The sequence below is a fragment of the Camelus dromedarius genome, chromosome 24 (assembly GCF_036321535.1).
Source record: "Camelus dromedarius isolate mCamDro1 chromosome 24, mCamDro1.pat, whole genome shotgun sequence".
Lineage (NCBI taxonomy): Eukaryota > Metazoa > Chordata > Mammalia > Artiodactyla > Camelidae > Camelus > Camelus dromedarius.
This window is the reverse complement of record NC_087459.1, coordinates 7,868,644-7,884,313: the sequence shown is the minus strand read 5'-3', so window position 1 is coordinate 7,884,313 and position 15,670 is coordinate 7,868,644. Positions and strand designations below refer to the sequence as shown.

At 48.9% G+C, this 15,670-nt stretch overlaps 1 non-coding gene across 1 annotated transcript; it reads right to left on the bottom strand.

The window, feature by feature from the left end:
- Positions 1 to 15,598: 15,598 nt before the first annotated feature.
- On the bottom strand, positions 15,599 to 15,670 carry TRNAA-UGC (transfer RNA alanine (anticodon UGC)). Its single transcript has one exon. It is a non-coding gene; the product is annotated as a tRNA-Ala (tRNA).

The following is a 15,670-nucleotide window of genomic DNA, read 5'->3' as shown; positions in this document are numbered from 1 at the left end:
TGAGACAGCCGCTCAAGGAGACGGGAACACAACTCAAACCTGCCTCCCTGATGGTGAGGGGCTGGGAAACTTATGGGATAAAGAAGTAGGGTGGTCCGGGCATGAGGAGCGTGGGGAAAGGTGATTGGAGAGAAGAAAAAGATGACACAATTGATGTTCTGAGCAGGTGCAACTCAACTACAGGCTTCTTTATGAGGCCGCACGTTTGGAAAATGGGGGCTTTGCCTGTTCTGAGGGTGGAGTTTTGGGACCTCTGACATCAAAAGGTCACTTACTTAGGCCCTAATGGAGGGCCTGTGTCCTAACTAGTCTTAACCAGCTGGAGCTCCAACTGGACACAGCTGACTCCAAGTTCCTGGAAAACAACTCAGGCAAATAGCTTATTATTTAGGCCCTGTTTGTGGCAACAATGAAAGGACCTTGGATCAGTGAAGGCAGGTAACGGGTGTAGTGGATCCACCTGAAGAGTGCCCTCGGTTTCTGCAAGACAAGCTAATTTTTAAGTTTTGATGACAGGTCTGTGGGAGTAAAAGTTTATCATTAAACTCTTTGATGATTAAAAAGAGAATGAACCTTGGGGTTACAAGGCCCAATGGTATTTGACAACAAACTCCTTGAGTGGAATACGTTTTGTTGACATGTGATGGAAGAAATTTTCACATATTGAGGTATGAGGAAGTTCTTCTGGCTTATACATGAATAAACTTGAATTTTGTGCCAACTAAAACAGCCTGTTTGTGGCCTGTCAAACAGACATTGTACATCTGCCTTAATCATTAAGTAAAGGGTGTGCTGACCAGAAGTAAAGATTGTCCATTTTATGGGCAGAAGACCCAAACAAACATTTCTCCAATGAAGACGTACAAATGGCCAATAGGCCCATGAAAAAATGCTCAATATTGCCAAGTATCAGAGAAATGTAAGTCAAAACTACAATGAGAATGGCCATCATCAAAAAGTCCATAAATGATAAATGCTGGAGAGGGTGTGGAGAAAAGGGAGCCCTTCTACACTGTTGGTGGGAATATAATTTGGTGCAGCCACTATGGAAAACAGTATGGAGACTCCTTAAAGAAAACCTGAAAATAAACTTAACATATAATCCAGAAATTCCACTCCTGGGCATATGTCCAGAAAAAAATTCTACTTGGAAAAGATGCATGTCCCCCAATGTTCATAGCAGCACTATTGATAATAGCCAAGACATGGAGGAATCTAAATGTCCATCAACAGATGAATGGATAAAGATGTTGTGGTATATTTATACAATAGAATACTACTCAGACATAAAAAAGGAATGAAATAATGCCATTTGCAGCAACATAGATGGACCTAGAGATTATCATACTAAGTGAAGTAAGTCAGACAGAGAAAGACAAATATCATATGATATCATTTATATGTGGAATCTTAAAAAGATTATACAAATGACTTATTTACAAAACAGAAACAGACTGACAGACATAGGAAGCAAACTAATGGTTACCAAAGGAGAAGTGGGTGGAGGGAGGGATGAATTAGGAATTTGGGATTGCCAGATACACACTATTATATGTAAAATAGATAAACAACAAGGTCCTACTGTATAGCACAGGGAATGATATTTGACACTTTGTAATGGCATATAGTAAAAAAGAATATGAAAAGGAATACATATATGTATAAATGAACCACTATGCTGGACACCCAAAATTAATACAACATTGTAACTCAACTATACTTCAATTTAAAAAGAGAATGTCCATTTTAGCAATAAAGATTAAATGCCCCCCTCCCTGGGATGCCAATGCTGGTCCTCCTTCCACTAAGACCCCCTTCCCAGGTGTCAAGGCCGTACTGATTTGCTGTGTACGTGCTGATCTGTTTTTTTTTTTTTTTTTTGAAACTTAAGAGAATGTTACCCTGACTTTCTCTGTTCTGACATTCTCTGTTCTGACAAGATATAAAGCTGTGCTGAAAACCATGCTTCACCAGAGCAGTTCCACAGAGTTACTTGAGATGATTAAGACCAAGTTGCCTTCTTGACAGACAGCTCTCTCGGTCATGAGCCAAAAGAAAAAAATTCTTAATAAAGTTCAGATGTGCACAGTTGCTTGTAAGAGTTCTTAAATTTTAATGAATTGAGTCAGGGGTGTCTGTGATAAGTAAATTCTAACTACTGAGGTTGTAATATCCCATCTCAAGGTTATGTGGCTCTCACAAAAATATTTATTTTCAAAATTGTATTTGTTCCTATGTTTATCAAAGAAAATTGCTTTTGTTCATTGAAAGCTATAAACAATATTTGTCATTGGAAATCAAATTTATGCACTGGCTTGTGAAAATGAAACTACTGTCTTCATTGATCCTACATAATTAACTAACTGTGAAAGTGAAATAAACACAGTGATTCTGTCAGATTTAAGTTAAAACACAACAGGAAATCTCATCTCTTATAAGGTATGGTGCCAGCAATAGCCAAGGCAGTTTTGAGGAAAAAAGTCACGAGGAAGGGGCCCTGCCCTCCAGAAACTGAGACTAATTATGTCATTGGTCCAGGGATAGAGAAATACCCTGATGGAATAAAAGTAGAGGCCTCAGAGGCAAATCTCTGCATGCATAAGGTCCTGGCATCTCAGAACTGGCGTTACAAATCAGAGAGGTGGGTGACTAGCTGTGTGGTAAAAACAAAAGTGGATCACAAAATTCACACCATTCATAAAAATAAATTCCAGTTATATTAAAAATGAGAAAGAAACACAAATATTTAGAAAAAATATAAAATATCTCTTAGTGTCCATAATATATAAAGAGCCTCAAGTATTCAATAAAAACAATAGCCCAGTAGTAAGTGAGTAAAGGCTCTTTCAGAGGGAATGGTGAATGGTGGGCTTATCACTTGGAATCTCCTAAGATACCATCCTGTCCTGCGGAGGCCTGGATCATAAAACATGGGGTTTCTGAGACTACTTAATACCCAAGTCTCTGAATGTGAATCAGGGTCCATCACCTCTACTCATGGAGTGAGATTTGGCAGCCGTGAGTGAGGTGTAATACCTCCTCATGTTGTGGTTGTGGCTGCCGGCAGGCCCGATGGGGCCATACTAGCCTTTCTGCAGCATCCAGTCCAGGTGTGGTAGGCTGGTAGGCCCAACAGCTGCTCACTCAGGTCATCATTGAGAATCTGCTGGAACTGCAGTCACAGGCTGAGCAGGAGGATCTGCTTTGACAGGGACCCCGGCATTCACTTGACCCACCCCAGGTGTCGTTCCTGGAGGCTCTGCTTCCAGTCCACTGCAATTTCCCAAAGGTGCATTAAAGAACCTAATTCCTTCTCTCAAACAGTGAGTCTGGGTCCTGTATCTTGCCAAGCCTTTCTTGGTACAGATGACTGCAAGCTGTTCCCAGAGGGGACCGAATGTACCTCTGGAAGGATGCTGGACCCACCTGCACTCAGAGAGACACGGGGGACGTCAGCCCCTAGTCAGTACCCACAAGAACTTTTCATCACGATAACTTTCAAAGACACAGAAAAATTGAAAGAATTTTACAGTAAGTTCCCTGCACCCAACCCCCTAGATGCTCCAGGACATTTTTTAATGAGATATGATTCACATGCTATAAAATTCACCATTTAAAAGTGCACAATTCAGCATTTTCAGTGTATTCCCAGGACTGTGCCACCATCAACACGGTCCAGTTCCAGGACATTTTCCTCAAGCCCATTGGCCATCATCTGCCTCCTCTGCTCCCTGCCCTGACAACCACGGTTCACCTTCTGGCTCCCTGGATTTGCCTCTTCTGGACATTCTGTATAAACAGAGTCACACACTGTGCGGCCCCTTGTGTCTGGCTTACCTCACTGAGCATGATGCTTACAATGAACATTTACCTTATAAAGCTTCTTGCTGAAGCCCTTTTGTGGAAGCTGGCCTCCACTTCCTGAGCATCCAGTGGTTCTGAGGGGCCCTTTCTGGGGAATGTTTGTCAGGCCCGCTCCTCTGTCTGCTTCTGTCCTACAGGAATCTGTTGAATTCCCTTGTCTGTGGCCGCCTCTCTGCTGTTTGCCTGGGTTCAGGAGGGAGAAGTTACATATTCCCCTGCTTTTCAGGCCGTCATTGAGGGCGGGAGGTCTGGTCTGGGGTCTCTGGGCCTTGATGCACTGCCTACTCCAAGCCATGTTCTCCTATGTCTCAGGCCACAGAGGAGTCACCCAGAACAACCCCAGGCTGGCGAGCATCACCAGGGGCTTAGCATCCCCCAGGGGCAGGGGCATGGCAGGTCAGCCTGAAGGTCTACAGTTGTCACTGGGCCTCCTGGGTGCATGTCTGTGGGCTGGTCCCATATCCACCCTCAATGGGTGTTTCCCACTCCATTTCCCAGTGAATCATGTGGCAGACCCACCAGTGGATGGATGGTAGGGGCGAATGTGCAGAGACTGGGATGGACTGGGGCTGCAACAAACCAAGCCCCTCTGGGTGGCCTGGGATCTGCCCACATCCCCTGCCCCGGCAAGTCACTGACTAATCAGCCTACCAGGTCCACGCCGGGAACATGTATCTCCTTCCAGCCTCTCCCAGCTTCTGGTGGCTGCTGGCAGCCCTTGGCTTGTGGCCACACCCCTGAAGTCTCTGCCTCCGTCTTCACTTGGTCCCTCCTCTGTGTCTGAAGGGCGGACAAAAGCTTTGGGGGACACTCTGCAACCTAGTACACCCAGTGTGTCTGTTTATGGAATCTGTGATGTTGCTTTCACTTGCCAAAAATGGAAAGGAAACCAGTGAAAGAGCAGAGCTGTAATGAATAATTTCTAAAGCAGGAGACGGTGTGTGTGTGTGTGTGTGTGTGTGTGTGTGTGTGTGTGTTAGAACAAAGAAGACCCTCATCGAGGCAGAAAAGAGCGGCTGAAAAAGGTGTGCTGTTATTTTACTGCGTCCTCTTCTGCTCCAACTAGTCTGCGTAGGTCTGGTTTTGTCGCTGGGAACCCTGATTGAAACAAAAGTAAGAAACAAAAGCATCATTATTCGAAGGTAATGATTCTCCATGTCCAGGGATTCTCCAGACAAGTCATTAGAACTAATCAGAGAGCACGAGCTTACAAGGTGGATGTGCAGAAATCAGTCCCGTTCCTCCCATCAGTAGCATTTTTAAAAAGATGACATTACAAAGCTGTAATGTACACAGAGATAAATTTGGTGAACATTGGATAAGATCTTTATGTGAGAAATTATAGCGTGAGAGTTCCAGGCAAGATGGCAGAGTGGTAGGACCATGAGCTCACCTCTCCTCATGACTACAATGAACCCACAACTGAATGCTAAACAACCACCGAAAAAAGACTGGAACCTAGCAAAAAAGAGCTTCTGCAACTGGAAACATAAAGAGGGAACCACAGAGGGACAGTAGGAGGGGGTGTGCTTGCGATATAATTGGGCCCTATACTCCCGGAGTGGGCGACCCACAGCTGAAGATTTGTTAAGTTGCAGAGGCCCTCCCACAGAAGTGAGAGCTCTAAGCCCCATCTCAGGCTCCCCAGCTCGGGTCCTGGCACTGGGAAGAGAAGGAGACCCCAAGACATCTGGTTTTGAAGGCCAGGGGGGCTTGGCTCTGGAAGCCCCATGGGACTGGGGGAAATAGAGACTCCATTTGCTTGAGAAACATACACGGAAACTCACGTGCACCAGGTCCAAGGGCAAGAAGCAGTGACTTCATAGGAACCTGGGCCAGACCTGCCTGCTGGATTTGGAGGGTCTCCTGGGGATGTGGAGGATGGCTGTGGTTCACTCAGGGGACATAAAACTGGTGGCGGGACATTCCGGGAATGTTCATCTACATGAGCTTTCCTGGAGGCTGACACCTTGATTGGATCATTAGCACCAAGACCCAGCCCCACCCAACAGCTGTAGGGAAGACTCAGGCCAAACAATATACAGGGTGGGAACACAGCCACACCCATCGTCAGACTTCCTAAGCCACAAAGGCCTCTAGACACGGCCCTACCCACCAGAGGTCCAGGACCAAGCTCCACCCAGCAGTGGGCAGGCACTGGCTCCTCCTGCCAGGAAACCTGCATAAGCCTCTAGTCCAGCCTCACCCACCAGGGGGAAGATACCAGAAATAAGAAAACAACAATCCCAAAGCCTGTGGAAAGAATCAACAAACACATAGAAAGATAGACAATATGAGGCAGCAAAGGAATATCTCACAGGCCAAGGCACAAGATAAAATCCCAGAAGAAATAAGTGATGAGGAGATAGGTAATTTATCTGAGAGTTTTAAGTAATGATGGTGAAGATGTTCAGAGAACTCAAGAGGAGTATAGATGCACAGAGTAAAGTTTTTAGCAAATAGTTGGAAAACATAAAGAACACCCAAACAGAGTTGAAGAGTAAAACCACTGAAATGAACAATACACTAGAAGGAACCAAGAACAGACTAAATTAGACAGAAGAACGGATCAGTGAGCTAGAAGACAGACTAGTGGAAATCACTACTTCAGAACAGAAAAAAGAAAAAAGAATAAAAAGAAATGAGGATAGTTTAAGAGAGCTCTGGGACAACATGAAGCGCACTAATGTTCACATTATAGGGGTCCCAGAAAGAGGAGAGAGAGAGAAAGTACCTGAGAAAATTTTTGGAGAGGTAATAACCGAAAACATCCCCAACCTGGGAAAGGAAATAGTCACCCAAGTCCTGGAAGCGCAGAGAGTACCACACAGAATCAACCCAAAGAGGAGCACACCAAGCCACATAGTCATCAAATTGACAACAATTAAGGATAGGGAGAAAATACTAAAATTAGCAAGCAAAAAGCAACAAACAACATACAAGGGAACTCCCAGAAGGTTATCAGCTGATTTTTCAGCAGAAACTCTACAGGCCAGAGGGGAGTGGCACGATATATATAAAGTGATGCAAGGCGGAAACTTACAACCAAGAATACTCTATCCAGCAAGGTTCTCATTCAGACTTGATGGAGAAATCAAAATCTCCACAGGTAAACAAAAGCTAAAAGATTTCAGCACCACCAAACCAGCTTTACAACAAAAGTTAAAGGACCTTCTCTAGTCATCAAACCATAGGAAAAAAGAAGAAAAAGAAGAAAGAGAGAGAAAAAAGAGACCTACAAAAGATTGCTTTGGCTGTTCGGGGTCTTTTGTGGTTCCTTATAAATTTTGGAATTGTTCTAGTTCTGTGAGGAATGTCGCGAGTATTTTGATGGGGGTTGCGTTGGATCTGTGGATTGCTTTGGGTAGTGTGGCCATTTTGATAGTGTTGATTCTTCCAATACAAGAAATCTTTCCATTTCTTTGTGTTATTTCGGTTTTCAGAGTATAGGTAACCTTGGTTAGGTTTATTTCTAGGTGTTTTGTTGTTTTTGATGTAATGGAAATGTCTCTGCCAGTTATAAAATTCTGGTTTTGGAAGTGAAAAAAATAAGTGAATGAAGGGCTGCAAATGGCAAAATATCTTTCATTTTTATGGGTGAGTTGTATTCCATTATATATATATATATATATATATATATATACACACACACACACACACACACACACACATATACTGCGTCTCCATTATCTACTCAGCTATTGATGTGTACTTAGGATGCTTCCATATCTTGGCAATGATAAATAATGCTGCTGTTAATAGGGTGTATGTATCTTTTTGAGTTAATTCTTATTTTGTGGTTGGCTTTATGCCTTTGATAACTATGTAAGTTTAAAAAGCTAAATCTCTAAATGTTCTTAGAAACAATGAGCAGTAATACATGTAAATTTTAAAAATATATGTGCAGTGAAAAAAAAATCTATCAAGCCATGAAAGACGTAAGAAACTTAAAAAGACATATTACTAAATGAAAGAAGCCAGTCTGAAAAGGCTACAAACTGTACGAGTCCAACCAAATGACATTCTGGAAAAGGCATAGCTACAGAAACAATAAAAAGATCATGGTTTCCAGGGGTTTGGGGAGAGGTGGGGAGGGAGGCATGAATAGATAGAGCACAAGGGATTTCTAGGGCAATGAAATTATTCTGTATGATACTATAGTGGTGGCTACATGTCATTATGCATTTGTCAAACCCATAGAATGTACAACACCAAGAGTGAACCCTAATGTAAACCATGGACTTTGGTTGATAATAACGTGTCCATGTTGGTTCATCGATGTACCAAATATGCCACACTGATGAGGGATGTTGAGGGTAGGGGAGTATCTATGTGTGGGTGGGGAGGGCTGTGTGGGAACTCTGTATTTTCTGCTCAATTCTGCTGTAAACCTGAAACTGCTCTAAAAAATAGTCTATCCAAAAAAAAGAAGAATTAAAAAAATCTTTATGTGAGAAATTATAGTGCAATTAACAAAGGTCATAAAAGGTGGCCCAAATATATGAAGGAAATATGTGATGTTCAGGGATGAGAAAATGCGAAGTTAGAAGGATGTTCATTTCCCCCCAACTAATCTACAATCCAATTTAGTTTTGGTCAATATCTCATCAAGGTTTTCACAGCAGTTGAAGAGCTGATCCAAAGACATAAAGAAGAGTAAATAGCCAAGACCCGTCAAGAAATTTTAGAGGAAGAATAAGGAAGAGATTCCAGAATATGAAGACTTGACTCAGAAGCTGGAATAACTGATCAGGGATGGACAAAGGGGACAGAGGGACAGAGGAGAGGCATGGGCACAGATGCTGGTGTCCACGCATGGAAACCAGGTGTTGCATGTCTGTGGGAGACACTCCGATGCCCAGAGGGCACGGGGGCTTTACACCTTGTGCTCTTGAATGTGTGTGTTGCTGCTGGGGTGCGTGGCCCCCTCCTTCAGTCCCACACATGAGGGCTGGGAGCCACGTCCGGCCACCTCTGGATAGCAAGTGCCGGCAGGGGTCCAGCGGGGAAGTTCCATCTTATATGGGTTACTGACCATGCATATTGTATAAACTCACACCAACTTAGTCAACTTCCAATATAAAACATTAAGATAGTAATGAAGTCTTCCTTCCTAATTACTGATGAGAGATTCAGCCACCAGTGGGTTGCTTTAAATCCCAGCCTGGTCATCTGGGTCAGTCTGTTTCTTCAGCTGGAAAATGGGGACAGAAGCTGCGTCTTTGCTGTCTTTAAATAAGTAGGTTAACGAGTGATCGCGTGAATTGGTGGATGAGTGAAAATCTGAATGGATGGAAGGGTACACGGACAGTCAGATAATGGGTGGATGAAGGAGAACTGGAGGGAGGGTGGGAGGGACAGACCACAATGGTTCAGTGGTCTCAGCCTGAGCAGTGTTTTGGACTCAGACACACTTGACTGAGCATCGTTGACAATTAGGTGGGACAGATATGCATGCCAGAGTGTTTATCCCATAATGATGAAAACCACAGTTTTCATTGGAAACCACCAAAATGTCTGTCTGAGGAGAACTGGTTACGTAGGTTACCCCAAATCCATACAACTGAACACAGTGCACCATTAACAAGGATGCATTTCTCTATGGATGGGCAGTGGTGAGGGGAACGGGTGTTCACAGCAGCAGCACTACACAGCCCCCTCTTATGAATGTGTGTGTGCATGCGGGTGTGCGTGTGTGTGTGTGGTGACCACGGGTGTCCAGACTGGTTTCCGCTGGTAGGAAGTTACAGAGAATTTCAACTTAAAAAAAATTCTTTTGTAGCCTGAATCTTTTGCATTATATTCAAAATTTAAAAAACTACTTTCCTGTTGGAATAAAGGAAAATTCTCTATTGTTTTAAAGCATCAAAGTGGATTTTAAGCTCCTCACAAAATAGTTGTTTATAATGGGCAGCATCTCCATCACAACGGCCTTGGGAAGCAGTCTTCCCGAGGGGAAGTGCAGTGGTCCTCACTACTGGGGAGGGCCTGGGAAGCAGCGGGGACGCCGGCGGGCAGGAGAGCTGGCGGCAGGAAGAGCTGCCATGTGATGCTGAGAAGATTCGATCCAGTGCAAAATCCAGATCCTTTGCAAGGACTCCCAGAAACACATGGGGACGACTTCCCAGTTCTTGCCAAAGCATCAAAGCCAGGAAGCTTGAGTTTATGGCTAATGTAGTTCTATTTGTACCCAAAGGACCTTCTTCCCTCCAGGTCTTAGTGACCTTGAGCTCTCTGCGCCCTTTCCAGACACCAGTGTCCGAGTTGGGACCCTCTACCCAGTTGGGACCCTCTTCCCAGTCCTTTGAGACAACCAAGCACTTTTGTAACACCAGCACCAGGCAGCCACATCCTTGACCTGATGACATCCTTGAGCCTGGCATCCTGGCTGCAGGCTTGGACTTATCATTGGCCAGTTTCTTCTGGTCTCAGTCCTTCCTCTGATCCTATCACTGAATGCCCTCCTAGTGGTGTGGTCCTGACCCTATCGAGGCAGCCAGGTATTCTGTCCCTGGGCCTGGCTGCTTAACAGCCAAATCAAGGACCATGAGGGAGCTGCGGTCTGAGGTTGACCCTCTGAGATTAGGGACCCCATCCCCATAGTCAGCACAGAAGGCAGGACACAGGGTGTTTCTTTTGTGAAGTCGGTGCTATTCATGCCCCCAGTGTCACTCCCCCTGCTGTGGTGGCAGTCTTGGGTGTGGGCACCAGGCCAGAGGCAGGAGGCTGTGAGGAGGTGGAGCCCTGCCAGCCTGTGTGCAGATGCTGGAAGCAAAGGGTCTCAGCCACAGCTGGAACATTCCGAGCCTTGGCCTCATAGGCCAGGGTGCAGTGTCCAGACGCCTGTTCCTCGGTTCCACAAGTGTGGCTGTCCACATTCTGCTGTCTTCAGTGTAGGGCTCTTCAAGAACCAGGGACCCAGGTTTCTCCCACAAGCCTGTATCTTGAAGGCCCTTGGGCTCATCCTTTCCCTTCCAATACCCTCTGCCCATGGCCCTGGGCAACCTGGTATGAACCTGTCCCCACTGGAGGTGGCTCCAGGTTCAGGCATGCCATCTCCCCAGTCACCTTCCCCCGGGTTCCTGAGGCACAATGGCCCTGAGCCACTCTGAGTCATTGTCACCAGTGACCATGGAGGCGACTGTGAGCTTGGAACCCAGGAGACAGGAGTCCTGAGCAGGGCTGGGGAATCTCCTTCCTGAGTCATCGATGGGAGAGTGAGGCACAGCTCATCCCTGAGCAGTAGAAGAGGCACCCGAGGGGTGAGGGGCATGGAGGCCTGGGGGCTGGTGGACAGGGAACCTCGGGACCCATCCTGGGTGGGGAAGGTCCTTCCAAGGCCCCTACATTAAAAAACACCTGAAGATACCCTGATAGGCCAGGCCAACACTAAGGGGAGCGAGGTTGTGTCTGCACACCTGAGCAGGAGGGGAGAAGTCAGCTGGGGCAGGGGTGTGGAGGAGCATGGTCTCCAGGTCTGGGTGCTGGTGGCCAGCTTGGGGCTCCCAGGGCTGCAGGTACCCAGCTGTGCACCTCCAGCAGGAGAGTGTCCCCAAGCCCTGATGTGCAGAGGGCTGAGCTGGGGCCAATGCCCTTCTAGCCTGGGAAGGGGAGAGTGAGGACCTTGGTGTCAGCTCCCCTCTGGGGCCACAGCCCCCAGCTCTGGCCTCCTGCCCCAGAGTTTGCCACATGATACTATGGGTGGTTCCAAAGGGAATTCACCCAAGTCAGAAGATTAAATCTATCCATCTACTTATCCATCCATCCAGTCACTGCACCCATCCACCCATCCACCCACTTGTCCATACGCTTCTCTTGTGAGACAGGGTCTGTTCTCTGGATTAAGCAGTTGCCTTGTGAATGTGACCCAGGATATGATGTGAATCTCTCTTCGTCTCTGGGGACATGTTTGCTCACCTGGGTATCATTCAGGTGAGAGCTGCTGACCCTCCTGGGCTGGGAATGAGTTCTAGAAGCCTGGGCAACATCCAGGAAGAAACACCCCTTAGGCAGCTGCCTGTGGGGCTGGAGGTGGGTAGACAAGGAACCAGGGAGGTGTCTCAACAGAGATAAAGCTTGGACAGGGGGGCACGGCTGGGGGTGGGGAGGGGATGCAGGGAAGAAGATCCAAGAAGAGGGAAGAAGAGGTCAAATGTGAGTGTGTTTCTGGGGCTGCCCCAGAGCAGGCACCAGAGCCGCCTTGGCTGAGCTGCTGGGCGCTGGCAGACATGACCCTCCTGGGGGACTCGGCCTGCACCTCTTCTCACCCCCTCGGCAGGGGTGGGAGGCAGCCGGCCCCAGGGACAGGTAACACCCCTTCCCAGTCTTGCTCACCATCCAAACTAACGCTGGCCTGAGCTTCATGAGGACTGTTTTTGCCTTGTGTTTCTGTAAATTCTCCTGGGTCTAGGAATCTAGCAGAACTAGAAAGACTTTTGCATCAATGAATGAATGAAAGAATGAATGAATGAATGAGTTTCTAAGGGCGAGTAGGAATGGCTGATTCCTCCCTCACGGGTGAGAAGCTGTGTAGAAATGCACCAGCAAAAAGCAAGTTCCCTGGCACATGTCCACCGCACTTTTTAAAGGGCATATGGCAAGTCCTGGCCAGACGGCCCAGCAAGGCCCGCACTCCAGGTACAGCTGAAGCCTGGATGGAGGGGTGCCCGCAGAGCTGCTCTGGGTGGGGACAACACCCTCACCACGCCGATCAGGCTGGGGCCTCTGCCTCTGCTCTAAGCCCCTCCGACCACTCCTCCACCAATGATCCCAACCATCCGCCCACAGGAGGCTGAAGGGGAGTGACTGGCCAAGGGGCCCAGAGATGAGAGGCTCCAGTGTCGTGGGTGCCCGCCGGAGTCAACAGGGACACTGCTCCTGGGCCAGGTGGCTCCCGGGACTCCTGTCCTTCCCCCTCCGGTTTGCTTGGCTCCTGAGCCAGGCGGATGCTTAAGGTCACGCACAGCCTGGGATTCTTGCCTGAGTTCCTGCTTGCTTCCCTGGAGCCTGATCCTTGGGTGAAGTCCCTCCCTCATGTGGCTGTGTCCCTGGGCTGCAACAGGGGGCAGGGCAGCCAGGCCATCTTCCCAGGGGAGGGCAGGAAGAGGGGACAGAGCTGGGCTGGGAGCCCCTCCAGCCACAGCCCAGGCCTCAGGAAGCTCGGACACGAGGGGCAGAGGTGAGGACAGGGCCCGGGACACTGACCAGAAGCCAAGAGTCTTAAGGGGAGGAAGCTCAAGGCACCTGGGGCAGTGACTTATACTCAGGGGACCCTGTGGTCACTCCTGGCAGAGGGGTTAGTTCTCAGGCCCGATGGGAGCTAAACCCAGAACAGGAGAGATTGACCCCTGTTGCCCAGGGCCGGGGCACACTGGGCATTGGAGGTGCCCCAGCTAGGAGGCAAGGCTGGAGGGAGCAGCCCTAGGAGAGGGCCCTGGCCCGGGCTTCACCAGACTGCTCTCAGCCTGCGGCAGGGCCCACATGGCAGAGCAGGGGGTGGTGAGAGTGTCCCTGGGCTCACTGGGAATCAGCCAATCACCCTGGTGGCTGCCAGCACCCGGGGCACCCAATCCCTGTGCCCCATACCCATCTGCCTGCTCGAACCCCACCCTGACATTCCCTGAAGGGCTTCCAGTCCTCCAGGTGTGGCCTCCACCCTAGGAGCCAGTGGCTTTCTTCCTGCCCCAGGACCTCTGTGTGACAGGGAAGGGGTGGGAGGCCAAGGGGGCAGGCCTGGGTGACGTGGCGCCAGAGCACAAGGAGTACCTGGAGTCTGTGTGGGGCCCTGGGCAGACGTGTCTCCAGGTGAGGGTCCCTGGAGGGTGGGAGGTGCTGGCCTCCACCTGCACCTCCTGCCCTGGTCACCCACTGTGGGCATTCCTGGGACTGGGGTACGGTGGGCCCCCACAGGTGTGTCACTGGGAGAAAGCTGTCTCTGAGCCAGGTTCTTGTTTCTCCAGCAGCCCTGGGTTTTCCCACATGGGGGACACAAGCAAAGGCATCTCCCCCCCAGCCCTGGGCAGCAGCCGCGGCTGTGGCCATGGCCATGGCCATGGGGGAAGGTCAGAAGGCTGCTCCTGCTGTTCCCAGATGCTGGGGCTCAGCATCCTCCACTCTCCCTCTGCCCACGGATGTGGCTCCCTCTGCTGCTCCTTGTGCTTCCTGTCCTGGGAGAGAGGGGTGAATCCCAGGGCAGGCCATCTGGCTGCCTGAGAACCCAGGCCCCAGCCCGCTGGACAGTCTGGGGCCCCTCTGTGCTGGGCATTCCCAGCCAGGATGCAGGGGTCCTGCCGCACCCATCCCCCTCGCTCTAAGGTCCAACCTGGGCCCTCAAATTGCCCTGGCTTTTTCTGCCCAGCTCAATCCCCTGGAGGCAGGTGTAGGATCACATCCAACCCAAGCTGCTCTGGGAGCGTTGTAACCTGCACTCGGTGGGTCTGCGTGAGAATCGTCACAGTCCTGTGCCTTGTATAACTTTCAAAGTCCTTCCCCAAAGTAGTTCATTTGTGCACAGCTCAAGAGCAAACCAAGACCCAGAACAGGGACCAAGGCTTTCTAACCCCCCACGTGCCAGAAACTTTCCCGGGCCTTCTCTCACCTACATCTTAGAACAACAGGCGGGGGGACCCTGCCTCTCATCCCGGCAAGGGGACTGATGCCTCTCTGCTCTCCAACCCAGGAGCAACCCGCCACCCACAGGGCCCTCTTACATCTAAAATAATTGAAATTAAATAAAATACAAATTTTAGTAGCACAAGCACATTTCAGGTACAGAGCCTGCCCATCACCATGGGAATTTCCACTGGGCAGCTGTCTGCGGTTCAGAAAGTTGGCCACAGGGGACAGAGTCTATAGGTGGAGGTGGGAGGGGAGACAACCCCGGGGCCTCACCCCTGAGCCCCAGTTTCTACAGAGGGGGCCAGTGGGAGGGGGCGTCACTGGGCTGGCTGGTGACCCTCCGGCCATTCCTACCCGTCTCTCCACCAGTGAATGGCTCTGTCCCCGAGGCCCAGATCGTTGGGGGCACAGTGGCATCCCCCCGGCAGAGGCCCTGGCAGGTCAGCCTGAGAGAGCAGGGCCTGCATGTCTGCGAAGGCAGCCTCATCAGCCACCAGTGGGTCCTGACCGCTGCTCACTGCATCTCCAGGTGAGTCCTGCTTCCCTCGCTTTGAGAGGCCCAGGCTGCTAGAGCGAAGAGACAGTACCGGACCCCTGACCCCCACAGGACTCACCATCCTTTACAGGCCTTGGCGGGTGGCTCAGATTCCCACCAGCTGGCATCACTCCAGCACCTGGTTCTCAGACACTGGCATTTTCTTCAAACCATGAAAGAAAACGTATTTTAATGATTTGACAATATGCAAAAGAAGGAATTTTTTTCCATTTTTAAAAATTGTGGTTAAATACACGTAACATATAATTTACCATCTCAACCATTTCTAAGTGTACAGGTCAGTGGTAATAAATACCTCCACGCTGTTGTGCAGCCATCACCACCATCAATCTCCATAGCTCTTTTCATCTTGTAAAACTGAAATGCTCCTGGGACACATTAACTCCCCATCTTCCTTCCCCAGCCCTTGGTGACCATCATTCCACCTCTGTCTCTGGGGACCTCATAGAAATGGAATCATATAGTATTTGTCCTTTCATGTCTGGCTTCTTTCACATGGTATAACGTCCTCCAGGCTGAACCATGTTGTGGCACGCATCAGAATCCCCCGCCTTTTTTTAATGGAGGTACTGGGGATTGAACCCATGATCTCATGCATGCAAAGTATGCGCTCTACCACTGAGCTATACCCCT